This window comes from Protopterus annectens, chromosome 8.part0 (assembly GCF_019279795.1).
Source record: "Protopterus annectens isolate FY-2018-M chromosome 8.part0, PAN1.0, whole genome shotgun sequence".
Classification (NCBI taxonomy): Eukaryota; Metazoa; Chordata; order Ceratodontiformes; family Protopteridae; genus Protopterus; species Protopterus annectens.
The window spans coordinates 1361897224-1361909885 of record NC_056741.1 but is presented as its reverse complement, the minus strand read 5'-3'; positions in this window follow the sequence as shown (position 1 = coordinate 1361909885).

Genomic DNA, 12662 nt, shown 5'->3' with positions numbered 1-12662 from the left:
ATGTACCTAGGCTTTGATATCATACTTTACAGGATGCTGTTAGCTTACAACAAAAACATTCAGTGATGAAGATAAGTGAAGATTTTTATTTTTTTGATCTGTTTTTAAGTTCATTTTAACAGTCTTTATCTGCTCTAGCTAAGATAGTTAAGCCTATATTAGTAATTCCATTAAACTTTGTACTGCATTTTGACATTTAAGTCGACCAACTGCTGGTATTAAACACGTGTGTGTGTGTGTGTGTGTGTGTGTGTGTGTGTGTGTGTGTGTGTGTGTGTGTGTGTGTGTGTGTGTGTGTCTAGTCAGCTGCAGAAATGTATCTCTGTTCTAGTTGTGTTCTTAAATCAAACCCAATATATGGTATCTGCCACTTATGACAATTTGACTACATAATTACCTCCTTTTCCATGTTTATTGGCTGCTGTCAGTAAGTATAATTTTGTAAAGTCTGTCCCATTAAGCTATTTACCAAGCTTATACATTTGATATAACTGCTTAATATTGAGTGCACTGATACTGCTTGTACTGTTTTTACTGCTCATTTGGCAAATTTTTCCTATAATTAGTTTACTGGTTCTATCTGGTGGTAGAAGAAGGTTTCCAGGCTAGTTGTGGGTATTACTTGCTACAGAGGTTCTAAATTCAAGTGTCTTCCTCTTGGTTGGTGTGCTCTCTTGAGCTTTTTGTTGCTGATTTCCTCTTCCACCCATCTGTACTGTACATTAAAATTCAATAGTTGTGCAAAGAGGCTTTGGTTCCCACTAGGCTGCACATTGCTGTTCATGTGTAGACTTAGATTGTTTGTTTTAGACAAGTAGCATCTCTGGTAAATCAACTCCTTGTCCATAGGCACAACACATTCATAAGCACTTGGAATATTGAATTTACATTTCCAGCTGTCTCTGTAGCTAAATTGGATGAAATGGGCATCCTGATAAAATGTAGCAATTGCCTCATGTTTACTGATAACCTCCTATTAATAAAACCACCAGATACAATGTGTAAGAGATGTATTTATACAATGTCATTAGAGGCAAAGCTCTCTCACAAAGTGTCAAAAAATAATAAGCATATTGTCAGTACCACACAACCCAAAACTAAACAAAGCACAGACAGATCAGATAAAACACATAGACCTGCATATGCTGAGGTTCATAAAATTAACCTTCCCAAATCACAAAGGCCCCCTAAACATAACCTAAGAAACAAGTACCCTCAGCAACCTCACAAGCACACATCACTGGCAACACCCACCGTGAAACATCCATCTAAGAGTCACAGACACTTAGTTCAAGAACCAGTTAGGCAAATATCAACAAAATCCATTACCTTAGTAATAGCTGACTCCATAGTGAAACACACCAATGCACCATTCACCAGGCTATGTAAAGAAAGGGTCATGGTCAGTTGCCTATTAGGCACCAGGATTGGCCACATCACACAAGCACTCAAGTCCTTGTACCACAAGGACACATATGAAACAGTCATAGTACATGTGGGTGTAAATGACTTGAGGTGTACCTTCCTGGAGTATATGAAAAGAGACAGGCTGGACCTCTCGGAATATATTTCTTAGGCTGGTATGAACCTAGCATTGAGCAACATTTTACTATCACCAAAAATGGTGCTGCAACACGAACAAAAGATTATTGATTTCAATAACTGGATTAGCTTCTGGTGTCATTCAAAGGGTACACAATATATATCAACCAGGTATGAGATAGTCGACAGTCCTGTTTTGCCAAGGATGACCTGCACTTCTCTCCCAAAGGCTTTTGTATATTAGTTAAATCCAAGTCCACCCACATACTGCCTTTTTTTAGGCAATGTCAGTCTTCTAAAGCTTCCAACATAACTAAGCAGAATCTGGATAACATTAAGGTGTACTGCTTAATGTAGGAGACTTAAACAAAGAAAAAAGTCCTTACTCTGGAAAACATCAACATATGCATCATCACAGAGATCTGGTTCAAAACTATTAAAGGCACTTCTTCAGTGCAGGCTTTCAATGCCTATCACACTTTCAGGCCCATCACATTAGAAGAAGGCAATAAAGGTAGCAGTGTCTCCGTGGTCTTAAAAAAGTGTTATCTCAACACTCATTAGGCAAGATAATGACCTGGAACTCCTCCACATCAAACTTATTGTTAACAAGACCTCTTATCATATAAAAAAAAAACAATCAAAGAAACAAACAAAATAGATCAACAACCACCATCATATCATATCATAGCTAACTATAGATACCCCTCTATGCCCCTCTTGGCCCATACCTCCTACCTAACTAGTATAGAGCCCTTATGTATTAAGTCAAACACCATTCTATGAGGACTCTTCAACTACTCCTCATAAATTGAGTGACTTATGTATCTCCAAACATGTATGCCCAGAGATTTCTGGAGTTCACCACTGCAGACTACCTGGACCAGTAAGTACACCCCAACCAGGGGTGATAAAATCTTGGACTTGTTCTTTACCAATATAAGTCAGCTTTCTTCCCCACTATTTGTAACTTCCTCCCTGGTGAAATCAGACTATAAGTCAATCACATTCACCATAAGACTGAAGCATCTTTCAATGCTTCTGTATTCAGAGAGTACACAAAGGCTAATTTAGAAAAAAAACTGAGTGACCACATGGCAAAATTCAAAAGGCCTTTCTGTCTTGATGAACCCACTGCTTATGTAGAATCTGTCACTGCCAAATTCTATGCACATGTAAATAACTGTATCTATTCCCGGAAGAATAAATACAATGGCACATTCAAGTATAAACCCTTATGGTAGACACCAAATATAAACAGGTAATACAATAATAAAAATCATTGCATGTAAAAATAAATCAAGCCTCAAGAATGCCAAAAATTATTTTGCCAAGCTTAGCAAGGAACTCCAGACTTGGATCAAATTACCAAAGCCAGATGTGGGGTAAAAATAGTCATCCAGCTGGAGGTAATCGCAAGCTGTCTTTAATCACATCAGAGATATCTGAAATAATGCCCAGCACTGTGTAGAGCTAATAGTAAATTTTATCACATACTCAGCCCCAGAGGGCATAACCAATCTACTTGTGGACAAATTTAGCTCAACCATATCCCCTTACCTTTACAATATTTTCAGATCACATACCCACACCTACACCTTCCCCTCAAATCTTCCAAGAACATGTTCTCAAAGTGCCATCAAATGCCAAGAACATTACATCTATGGTGCCAGATAATAATATACCAGTCTGCCCACTGCTCAGCCTGAAACATGACTTATCTCCTCTCCTACACAAGCTATTCAATATCAGCCTCAAAACAGGCTTTGTGCCAGATGAATGGAGGACGGTAGCAGTCATTACCTTGCACAAAGGTGGTGCTTCAGTGGAGATGGGTAATGATAGACCAATAAGCCTGACCAATGTCATCTGTAAGGATATGGAAAGGATCATTATGGAATTAATAAATAAGTAACGAAGTAACCTATAGACTGTCTACACAATACAGTTTGGATTTGTCAGGGGTAGATCTCGCCTAATTAACCTGATTGACTTCTTTGAAGAAGTTACTGAAGCAATGAATGAGGGCAAAATGGTGCATACCTCATATCTAGACCTCACAAAGTTGTTCAACACCATCCTACACTTAGGTATTGCATATAAATTCTTCCAGCTAAATGTCAATCTCTAACTCACTGGATAGCAAATTGGCTCACATATAGAACCGAGGAAGTTAGTGTGAGCAGCTCTAACTCCTCCAGAAGACCACTCAGTCCTTGTGCCAATTCCTTTTTGGCCTTTACTTCTCAAAGGCAAAGATAGTTTTAAGGGTTTATGGCTGACAAAGTTTGCAGATGATTGCAAAACCGATGCCATCATAAACTCTCCAGGGGACACCAAGATCCTTCAAGAGGGCCTCCTCTGAACAAGTAGCTGTTGACAAAATCATTGACTAAAACTATGCCAAAAAGTGTATAATCATATCCTTCTGCAAGCATGACTCCCTTTGTAAGTATCACATTGACAACACACCCCTGAAAATTGATCCGCTACTTCGGGATCTGGGAACCTATATCAACAACGATCTGTCCATCGATCACTACATAGTCACTGTTGTATGGAAGTCCTTTTCATTGCACAGCTTATATCTAAAGGTAATGCATTCAGATCCAGAGATGCAATCATTCTACTGCACTCTGCACTCAGTAGATTAATCACTGAGTATAATGCCCCTTTCTGTTTGCACCTGTTCACAAACTTGTCACAACTGGAATTATCACATTTTCTCACTAAAAAAATCAAGAACCTAAATCATAAAAACTATGCAGATCATCTCAAAGCCTTGTCTCTCTTCTCAGTATCATACAGGCTATTAAGAGGCAACTTCTGCCTCATACAGAGTGCTTCAGCAGACCCTTTTCTGGCAGACCTATTTCACATTTGCAAGTCCAATAGTATTGAAATTACACTGATAAATCATTACTCTCCATAGCAAAACCTAACAACAATCCAGGATACTCTCTGTATTCACACTGCATTGTTAATAGAATACCATTCTATTCCACTTAAGAACAGTCTGCAACTTGAAAGACTATAAATGCCAACTAAAGCAATGCCTGATAGATAAATGGCTATGCACCTGCACCACCCTGGTTAAAATGGCACTAATGCAGCTAAATGTATTCATGCCGTAACCCTCTGATGCACAAAACTTAATGTACTATTACCACAACTAAAACTCCTCTATCATCTCATCTCCTTTATTTTCCATGTGCCTCCTCCTAACCTTTCTTTCCTTGGGCTGCTCTAACTTTTTATCTAATCTTTCAATGTCTTAGATTTTGAATAAGTCTATATAGTAACAAATATTCTTACATAAAGACTGACTATATGTGCATAATGATAAGATTGCATGGCATATATCTCTCTGTATTTAAAAAAATATTTATATAGATTTGTGTAACTGTTATTTTTAATTGGAGCTTCTTGTAAACGATGTAACTGTTGTCAAGGTTGTCTGAGTAATGGAACTATTTCTGCTCATGTATGAAACTGACTGTAAATGATAAAACAATACAAAATAGTATATATGATGTCTGTATAATGGAACTTTTCACACTGGGCCTTTTCCTGTAAACAGATGACAATAAATAAATCACCTGCTCAAGAGATCACAATCTCTTTTTAAAATAATAGAACATGTTGGAGGGCTAGGTTTTGTATTTATTTATTTGGCATCTGTTTACCAGGAAAGTCTGACTGGGTCACAAAGTACCCTTTTTCAGCAGAGGTCTGGGGAGGAAAGCTCCGTATACATATAGTTAAATTATTGCTTTTAACAGACTGAGAAAAACTCGACATACATAATAAAGCTATAACGTTCAACACAGTTGTTGCATAGCATGATCATAAGAGATGCAGTAATAGTACTGTAGTGTTTACATCATGGATGATTTACAGATCATGGAATAATACATGATAGGATACCCAGATATGGACACAACTATAACATGTTACACAGGTTGCTGAAATAAATGCAGGAAAAATTCTTGAGATCATAGCATACAAGAACAAATTATACTGACATATCTAAATATTTTATGTGTAAATTGCAAGATTTTAAGTAGCTTGACCCAGAGTAGGCATGAGACTGAAAAGAAAGGAAGTTAAGGCAAAAGTAGGTAGAGGAATATATAAGATAATTAGGGTAAGGTTTCTGAGATAGGTTAAAAATTGATAAGCTGTCAAATGAAGAGAGATTGGGAAGGGACAGAAGGAGACAGAAGGAGAGGACTGAGATAGGCTGGGTGTTTAGGGTAGGGTAGGGTAGTAAAGGTATTGGAAGGTAGGGTACTGTAGTAGATGGAATAGGAAGAATAGAGGCAGAAAAAGTTGGGTGAGTACCTCAGCCAGGACTAGAACAGGAACAGATCTATGCTTTGACTTAGTATTCTTTCAGACAGAAACGGAGTCAAAAGGCAACCACGAAACGAAACAATCGCCACCAGGAAGTCAGCCAAAGCTCTTTATTCCAAAACCAAGCAGACAAGGCTGTCACCGGCCACGAAAAAACATGTAAACGCCTTAATCCTCTGATAACGGACAGTATGCGTTTTCGTCAGATTCTCGACTTCTTCAGACAATCAGTACATTCAATTAACACAGTATATATAACGTTGACCATCAATTGATTAATTGAAATTATTCTGGAAGATCTGCTTGAGATTCTGTGTGAGCCCTCTGTCAAGTTCACTCCTATGTTTCTGTTAGTGGTGATTCAGTAGTTGGATCACCTTCTGTAGCGACCTGTTTCTAGTCAGCTGCAGCCACCCTATGAAAGGCAGAGGCTATCATATCACTTGTCTTGTGCTGTATCTGTGAGTAACTTCTCCCATGCTCTACAACAGCATTGATGTTATCAACTACCTGCTGCTATATCTTCTCTCAGGCAGATTGAACACCTCTGCATTTCCCCAAGATAAAAGCTTCATGGTGACATAAGGCCTGGATAATGACCTAATTTTCTGCATCAGTGAATGGTGACTTGCTGGGTACAGATTTCTTCTTGGGTGCCATATCCCAAGGGATAAATGCTCTGTAGCCAAGAAAGTACAAAGTAGCTGTAATAAATGTAAACGCTCCGGAGCAACCCAGCACAGAACCAAAAGTTCAGGATATATCTATGCACTGGAGGTATAGTCTTTAACAGTGATAGTATTTAATATAAATTCCAACAGCAGGTAGATAAAATCCAAAGGCAAAGTAAAAATAATATCCTTTTATTCCAGACAAGTGTGAAGCTTACCTTCATGGAGGGTGGGGATGATTCAGTCAGTACCCGTGTGGCCAACAAAGAGCAAAATGTGTTGCAGGAGACTGACAGTTTGCATAGTAGTATCAAGGTGTCATCTGATAAATTCCATCTGTTGATCTGTTGTACTGAAAGCAACTGACACTTTTGAAAATTCACTGTGATACTGAGATCCTTTAAGCATTGGAGAAGATGGTCCAGATGGTGTACCAGAAGATGCCTGAATGTAGCAGTCAGGAGCCAATCATCTATGTAGGGGAAGACTTGGATCCTGAGCATGCACAAGTGTGCCACAACTACTGTCATTTTCTTGCTGAATACCCTGTAGGCTGTGCTAAGACCAAATGACAGGGTTCTGAACTGGAAGAGATTGGTTCCCAGCTGAAAATGGATAAATCTCCTGGATTGCTTCTCTATTTTCACATGATAGTAAGCATTCTGGAGATCTGTTGAGACCTCTGCCTCTAGGGCAATGTCCACTGGGCCTCTCTCCACCTCTGCCATGTGGAGGTCTTTCATCAGGAGAATCCTGGTAAGAAATATGTACCTTATGAAACTACCTCTTAATACTAGCTCTCTGATTCCTTGAGTAGGATCTTTGAGGCATGGAAAAATTAATGCCTACTGTTGAGTGTCTTACCATCCTACTGGCTCCTTGTGAATGTGTTTTTCAATTTGGGGCCAAAAAGGGTGGAGCTGTCATAAGGGACATTGACGAAGGACATCTTGATGCATTCCACAAAATTACAAAGACACTTCCAGGCATGCCACCTTACTGTAAGACCTGTGCCTGCTGCTCTGGATGAGCCATCTGCTGTGTTAGAAATGAGACACATGGCTATATTAGAGGTTGAATGCAAGGCTGATAGTTGGAAGTCCACAGTCTTTTGGACGTCCATAGGCAAAACTCTAGAAAGACACTTGGACATTTCTTTAGTCATGTTCCTGTGAAATCTGGTGACATGAGCTGGGGAGATCAGTGACCTGAGTGAAAAGGTCACTGAGGAGTATGCCCATTTCCCGAATATGTCCAATGCCCTAGACTCCCTGTTAGGAGGGATGAACAGAGGAACTCTCTTCAGAAAATTCCTTTTTTTGTGGCTGCTGCTACAACCATGGCATCCACTGGAGGACCTTTACTCCAGTGCCTTCTGTCTTTTGGAGCTTCTAAAATCCTGTCTGGTTTCTTGGAGATGGGCTTCACCACATCAGGGTCCTTCCAAAAGGTCAACTAGTGAATTAATGGGCAGTACCATCCAGGATGATGTTGAGCTGGAATCAAAGGCTTCCATAAATACATACTCGTGTGGTGAGGGTTCTTTAGTGGAGCACCCCCCTCTCTGTTTCATGAGTTCAAGAATGTCCCCAAATGTGATATTTTCCAGAGGTGGCATGGGTGAATTCTCGCCTTCACGCAAATCTGCATGAACAACTCTGGGGAGAGTCTATGTGCTTTCTCTTGCATGTCTTTTTCTTGTGAACTGATTCTATTGGGGGGACAGATGGTTCAGAATCAGACTGAGAGCTGACATAGCAATTTGCTTCAGAAGCCTGTGGTGCCAACTGTCTCCATCTGGCAGGATGTAAAAAACATGACATCACAGGATCTAGTTGGGGCTTGGGTGGAACCAAACTTGGAGAAAGTATCCTTTCTTTGGGTAAACCCAAAATCCTTTAAACAACCTCAAAGACTGAAGCTGTTCCTGCTAGAACTGAGAATCTTCTGGATCCAAAGAAGAGAAAGAAATCTTGACTCCTAGCACCCCCAGCCCTGAAGCAGATCACAGACCCAAGCTATCTAGTGTTGGAAACACCCAGGAGAAGAGACAACTCTGAGAATCTTGGGGTTGAACCCTCCCGGTGGAAGTCAGTACCAATGCTATGGCTCTGAGTCCGATCCAAGGGTATCAGAGTCAAGATGGATAGGGAAGCTGTCAGTATCAAATTTGATGGCACTGTCAGTGCTGAAGGAGGTGCTTCAGGCTAAGTCAGACCCAAAATTGTTAGAGCCAAAGGATGGACCATGACAGGTGAATGAAGTGGAGGGTCAGGATGACCAATGGTTGGTAATTTCTTTGGAGGCAGTACTGATAGAACCTCAAGCTGGATCTGCAGCCTCAAGAGCTTTATCATCATCCTGTTGACATCATACTCTCTTAAGCTCTGAAATGATTGGGTAGATGAAGCCACTGAAGAAGATCTGCAGTAGCTGTTCTCTTGTAAGACTAGAGAGTGTAATCTTGGGCTCACTGATTCTGGTGAAAACCAGGGCCAAGGGGAGGATGGACGTGACTGAGATGCTGTCAGTTCCAACCTCCTAGCCAGTTTAGGTAGTGATCCAACTGGTGCTGCCAGATCCAATGAACATTTACTGGTGGAAGGAGAACATTTGTCCTTTTTCTTTTCTTTCTCTTTTTGTTTACTTTTATCTTTCTCCTTCTCTTTCTCTTTGTCCTTGTCTGAGACCTTATCAGAGGACCTAGCCCTGTAATGTTTCTTAGCAGGGGAGGCAGAAGAAGAAGGCCCAGTAGCCAATGTCTCTGTTTGTAGAGGGAGAAGATCTCTTAACACCAACTTGTCACAGTGAGCTTGTAAAGCTCTAGCACTGAAGGAAGTGCATGAGGAACTTTTTGTGTCTAAATAGGCAGTGCCTAAACGATACACATATAAAGTGTGTAAATCCTGAAGAGGCAACTTATGCCTGCATTCCGAGCATTTTTAAAAGCTTGAGACTTATCCATAATGATAGAAAAATGAAAAAAATATAAGGACTAATCTTTGCTATCAAACAACACAGCAAAAATTACCTTAAAGCTAATTGCAAAGGCACTGCAAACACTACTGCAGAAATCCCAGCTCACTATCAAAGAGACTAATAACAAGTTCTACAAACTAAATTGCAAACTATCTTAACAAGCATAACAATCTATACAACTACCAAACTCTATGCAAGAAACAATATGACAACAAAAAATGTTTAAACTAGAGAGAGAGAGAGATAGTCCCTTCTTAGTAGAGGAGGAGTAAGAACAAAAATTTTAAAACGTTTTTGAAAAGTATCCTAGCTGAAAAAACAAAGGATATAAAAGTATCTGAAGTCTTCAGGCAGCAAATGAGAATTGAGGTATTGGATTGGAGTTCAGGGAGTTGTTGGTAGGGGAAGACTCAGAGCCCTGGAACCATGGAAGCTTCAAATTTGGTGCTGAGGTGGGTTCTGGTCAGAACCAACATCCCATATATTGAATCAGATGAAACTAGACAACATTGGATGAAGAGTTTCCAGTTTCTTAGTATTTGTATTATTTGTTGTGTAGTCTATTCCCACATATCTCTGGCAGACATAGCAGAATATTTTTTAATCCATACTCGTAAATCTTCTTCTTTCGGCTTTTCCCAGTTAAGGGTTGCCACAGCGGATCACCTGTCCACTCATGATTGGCAGAGGAGTTTTATGGTGTTGAGTTGCCAGCCCAGCACCCAACCTTCCACAGAAGGCACACACACACACATGCACTCACTCCTAGGGCCAATTTGGAGTGTCCAATCCACCTAGAGTATGTCTTTGGGATGTGGGAGGAAACCGGAGCACCCGGAGAAAACCCATGCAACCACAGGGAGGACATGCAGACTCCGCACAGAAGACACCCCATCCGAGGATCGAACCAGAGAACCTCTTGCTGTGAATTCTTTATTTTATTATGTCCCCATAAATATGGGTATTGCTGAATCAATTTATGTGTGGGTTCATTCATTTTATATCCTAAAAAGACTTGAAACTATCTCAGAATTTTCTACAACACACTGACATGTCCTTTTTTGGTTTTATCGGGTACAAAATAATATTGTCTGCAAATATAGGCAACTTTTCTTGATTACTGTACCAGTTATGTCCTTAGATTTCTGAGTCTCTTATATGTTCTTTGCCAATGGCTGTAGATACAACACAAATAACAAAGGGGAAAGGGACACCCCTGCCTGGTTTATCTGTTCAGACACATCTTATCAGAGAGGAGCCCTCTCACTTTAATTTTTGGCTCAAATTCCTCATATATCCTAATTTACCTTATTATTTTATCAGGAAGTTTAAGTGCTTCCATTTTCCTACTCATAAAATCACACCTTATTCTTTTGAATGCTTTCTCTATGTCAAGACCCTCTAACAACAGCAGTATTTTCTTACATTCTGCTTCCCTCTTGATCAACATTGTTCTCTTAATGTTGTCAAATGTTTTCCTCCCCTCCACAAAACCACATGGAGCCATATCTATCACTTTTGGTAACACCTTTGCCATTCTTTTACATATTATAGCCATAAACACTTCATAATCATGGTTTAAAACTGAAATCAGCATATATGAATCTGGGTCTGATGGGTGTTTACTAGCTTTAGGTATTACAGTCACCACTGATTTCTTCTAGGATGTTGGTGCTTCCCTCTTTTTAAAATACTGTTAAACAAATCCCTCTTGATCTTTATCATTTTCTTCCCTCCTACCTTCCAAACCTCAACAAGAATACCATCTATTCCTGGATGCTTTCCTGCACATTGAATATACAGCACCATTTTTATGTCATCGCCTCCTATCTTAACTGTTAATTGTTAGGTCTTCTCTACCTCTAACCTTGGCATGCTTACGTCTTCCATAAAAAATTCCATTTGTGTTTTTTTTTATTTCCATATTTCTCTGCTGTATACAAATATTCATAAAATGTCCAAAATATCTCTAATACTTCTACAGGATCTCTGGTTATTTTTCTTGCTACAGGTTCCCTAAATTTGGCAACAACCCTTTTTACTTTCTGTTGCCTAAATCATTGTGCTAAAAGGTTTTGTGCTCTAGTTATGAAAAAAACAGTTGCTTAACAGCAATCTTTCTAAATTCATGAAAGGCCACAGAAATACCTCACAAAGAGGATTACCGGCCTCAAACAGATGCCCTACGCAGACCATCTCAAAAAACTCCAGCTTTACTTTGTCGCATATCTCCTACTCAAAGGCAATCTCTGCCTAACATACAAAGCTATGTCAAACCCATAGCTGTTGGACATGCTCCACATAAAGAAATCCCAATCCCTCTGAGCTACATGCTCTAGGGACCTAAACTTGTCACCACAATAAACAGAACATGCTGGAGGGATAGATTCCTGTCTCAGAGACTTCCCATACTCTGGAACAAACTACCTATCTCTATCAAACAAACCTCCTCATTAGCACTCTTCAAGAAAAATCTTGATGATTGGATGGGAGATAGGAAATTCACCCTGTGGATCACTTCTGTGGCTCTGCTTGACAGGGGCACAGGAAAATTATTTTCTTGGGTGGCAAAAGCCAGGGTACCATTTGGCTAGGCTTATATAGGCCCTAGGGCCAATAGCCTAGTACCTACCTATGAACCTGTTATTCAGATACTCTCTTATTTTCTTTTTAGCACTGCAGTTGTGCTTCTTGTTCTGTGAGATCCCCAGTATTCTGCAATACTTTTACCTTTGTCAAACAATGTAAATAATTATTTTTGTAAACATTTTTAAATTACCCATCTAAATAATTCTTACTTCTTTACCATATCTCTTTTTGTTTTATTTCTACCATACTTTCAAACTGTACTTTAATTTTATCCCACTCAGTAGCTATAACTTCTGAAGAAATTTCTGAATTCCCTGATAACTCAAATAATTTTCACTACCCATTCCTTAAGTTCCTCTCTTTTTAACATGTAGGTGGGGGTGCACTAGTTTCTCATTTTTACTTCATTAACCTGTATTTTTATCTAGGTTGCTATTGGCGTATGATCTGATATAGTTATTGGATGTACATTGAAGCTTTCAATGAAATGCACATATTCCTATGAAATATAATTTCAGTCTAGTC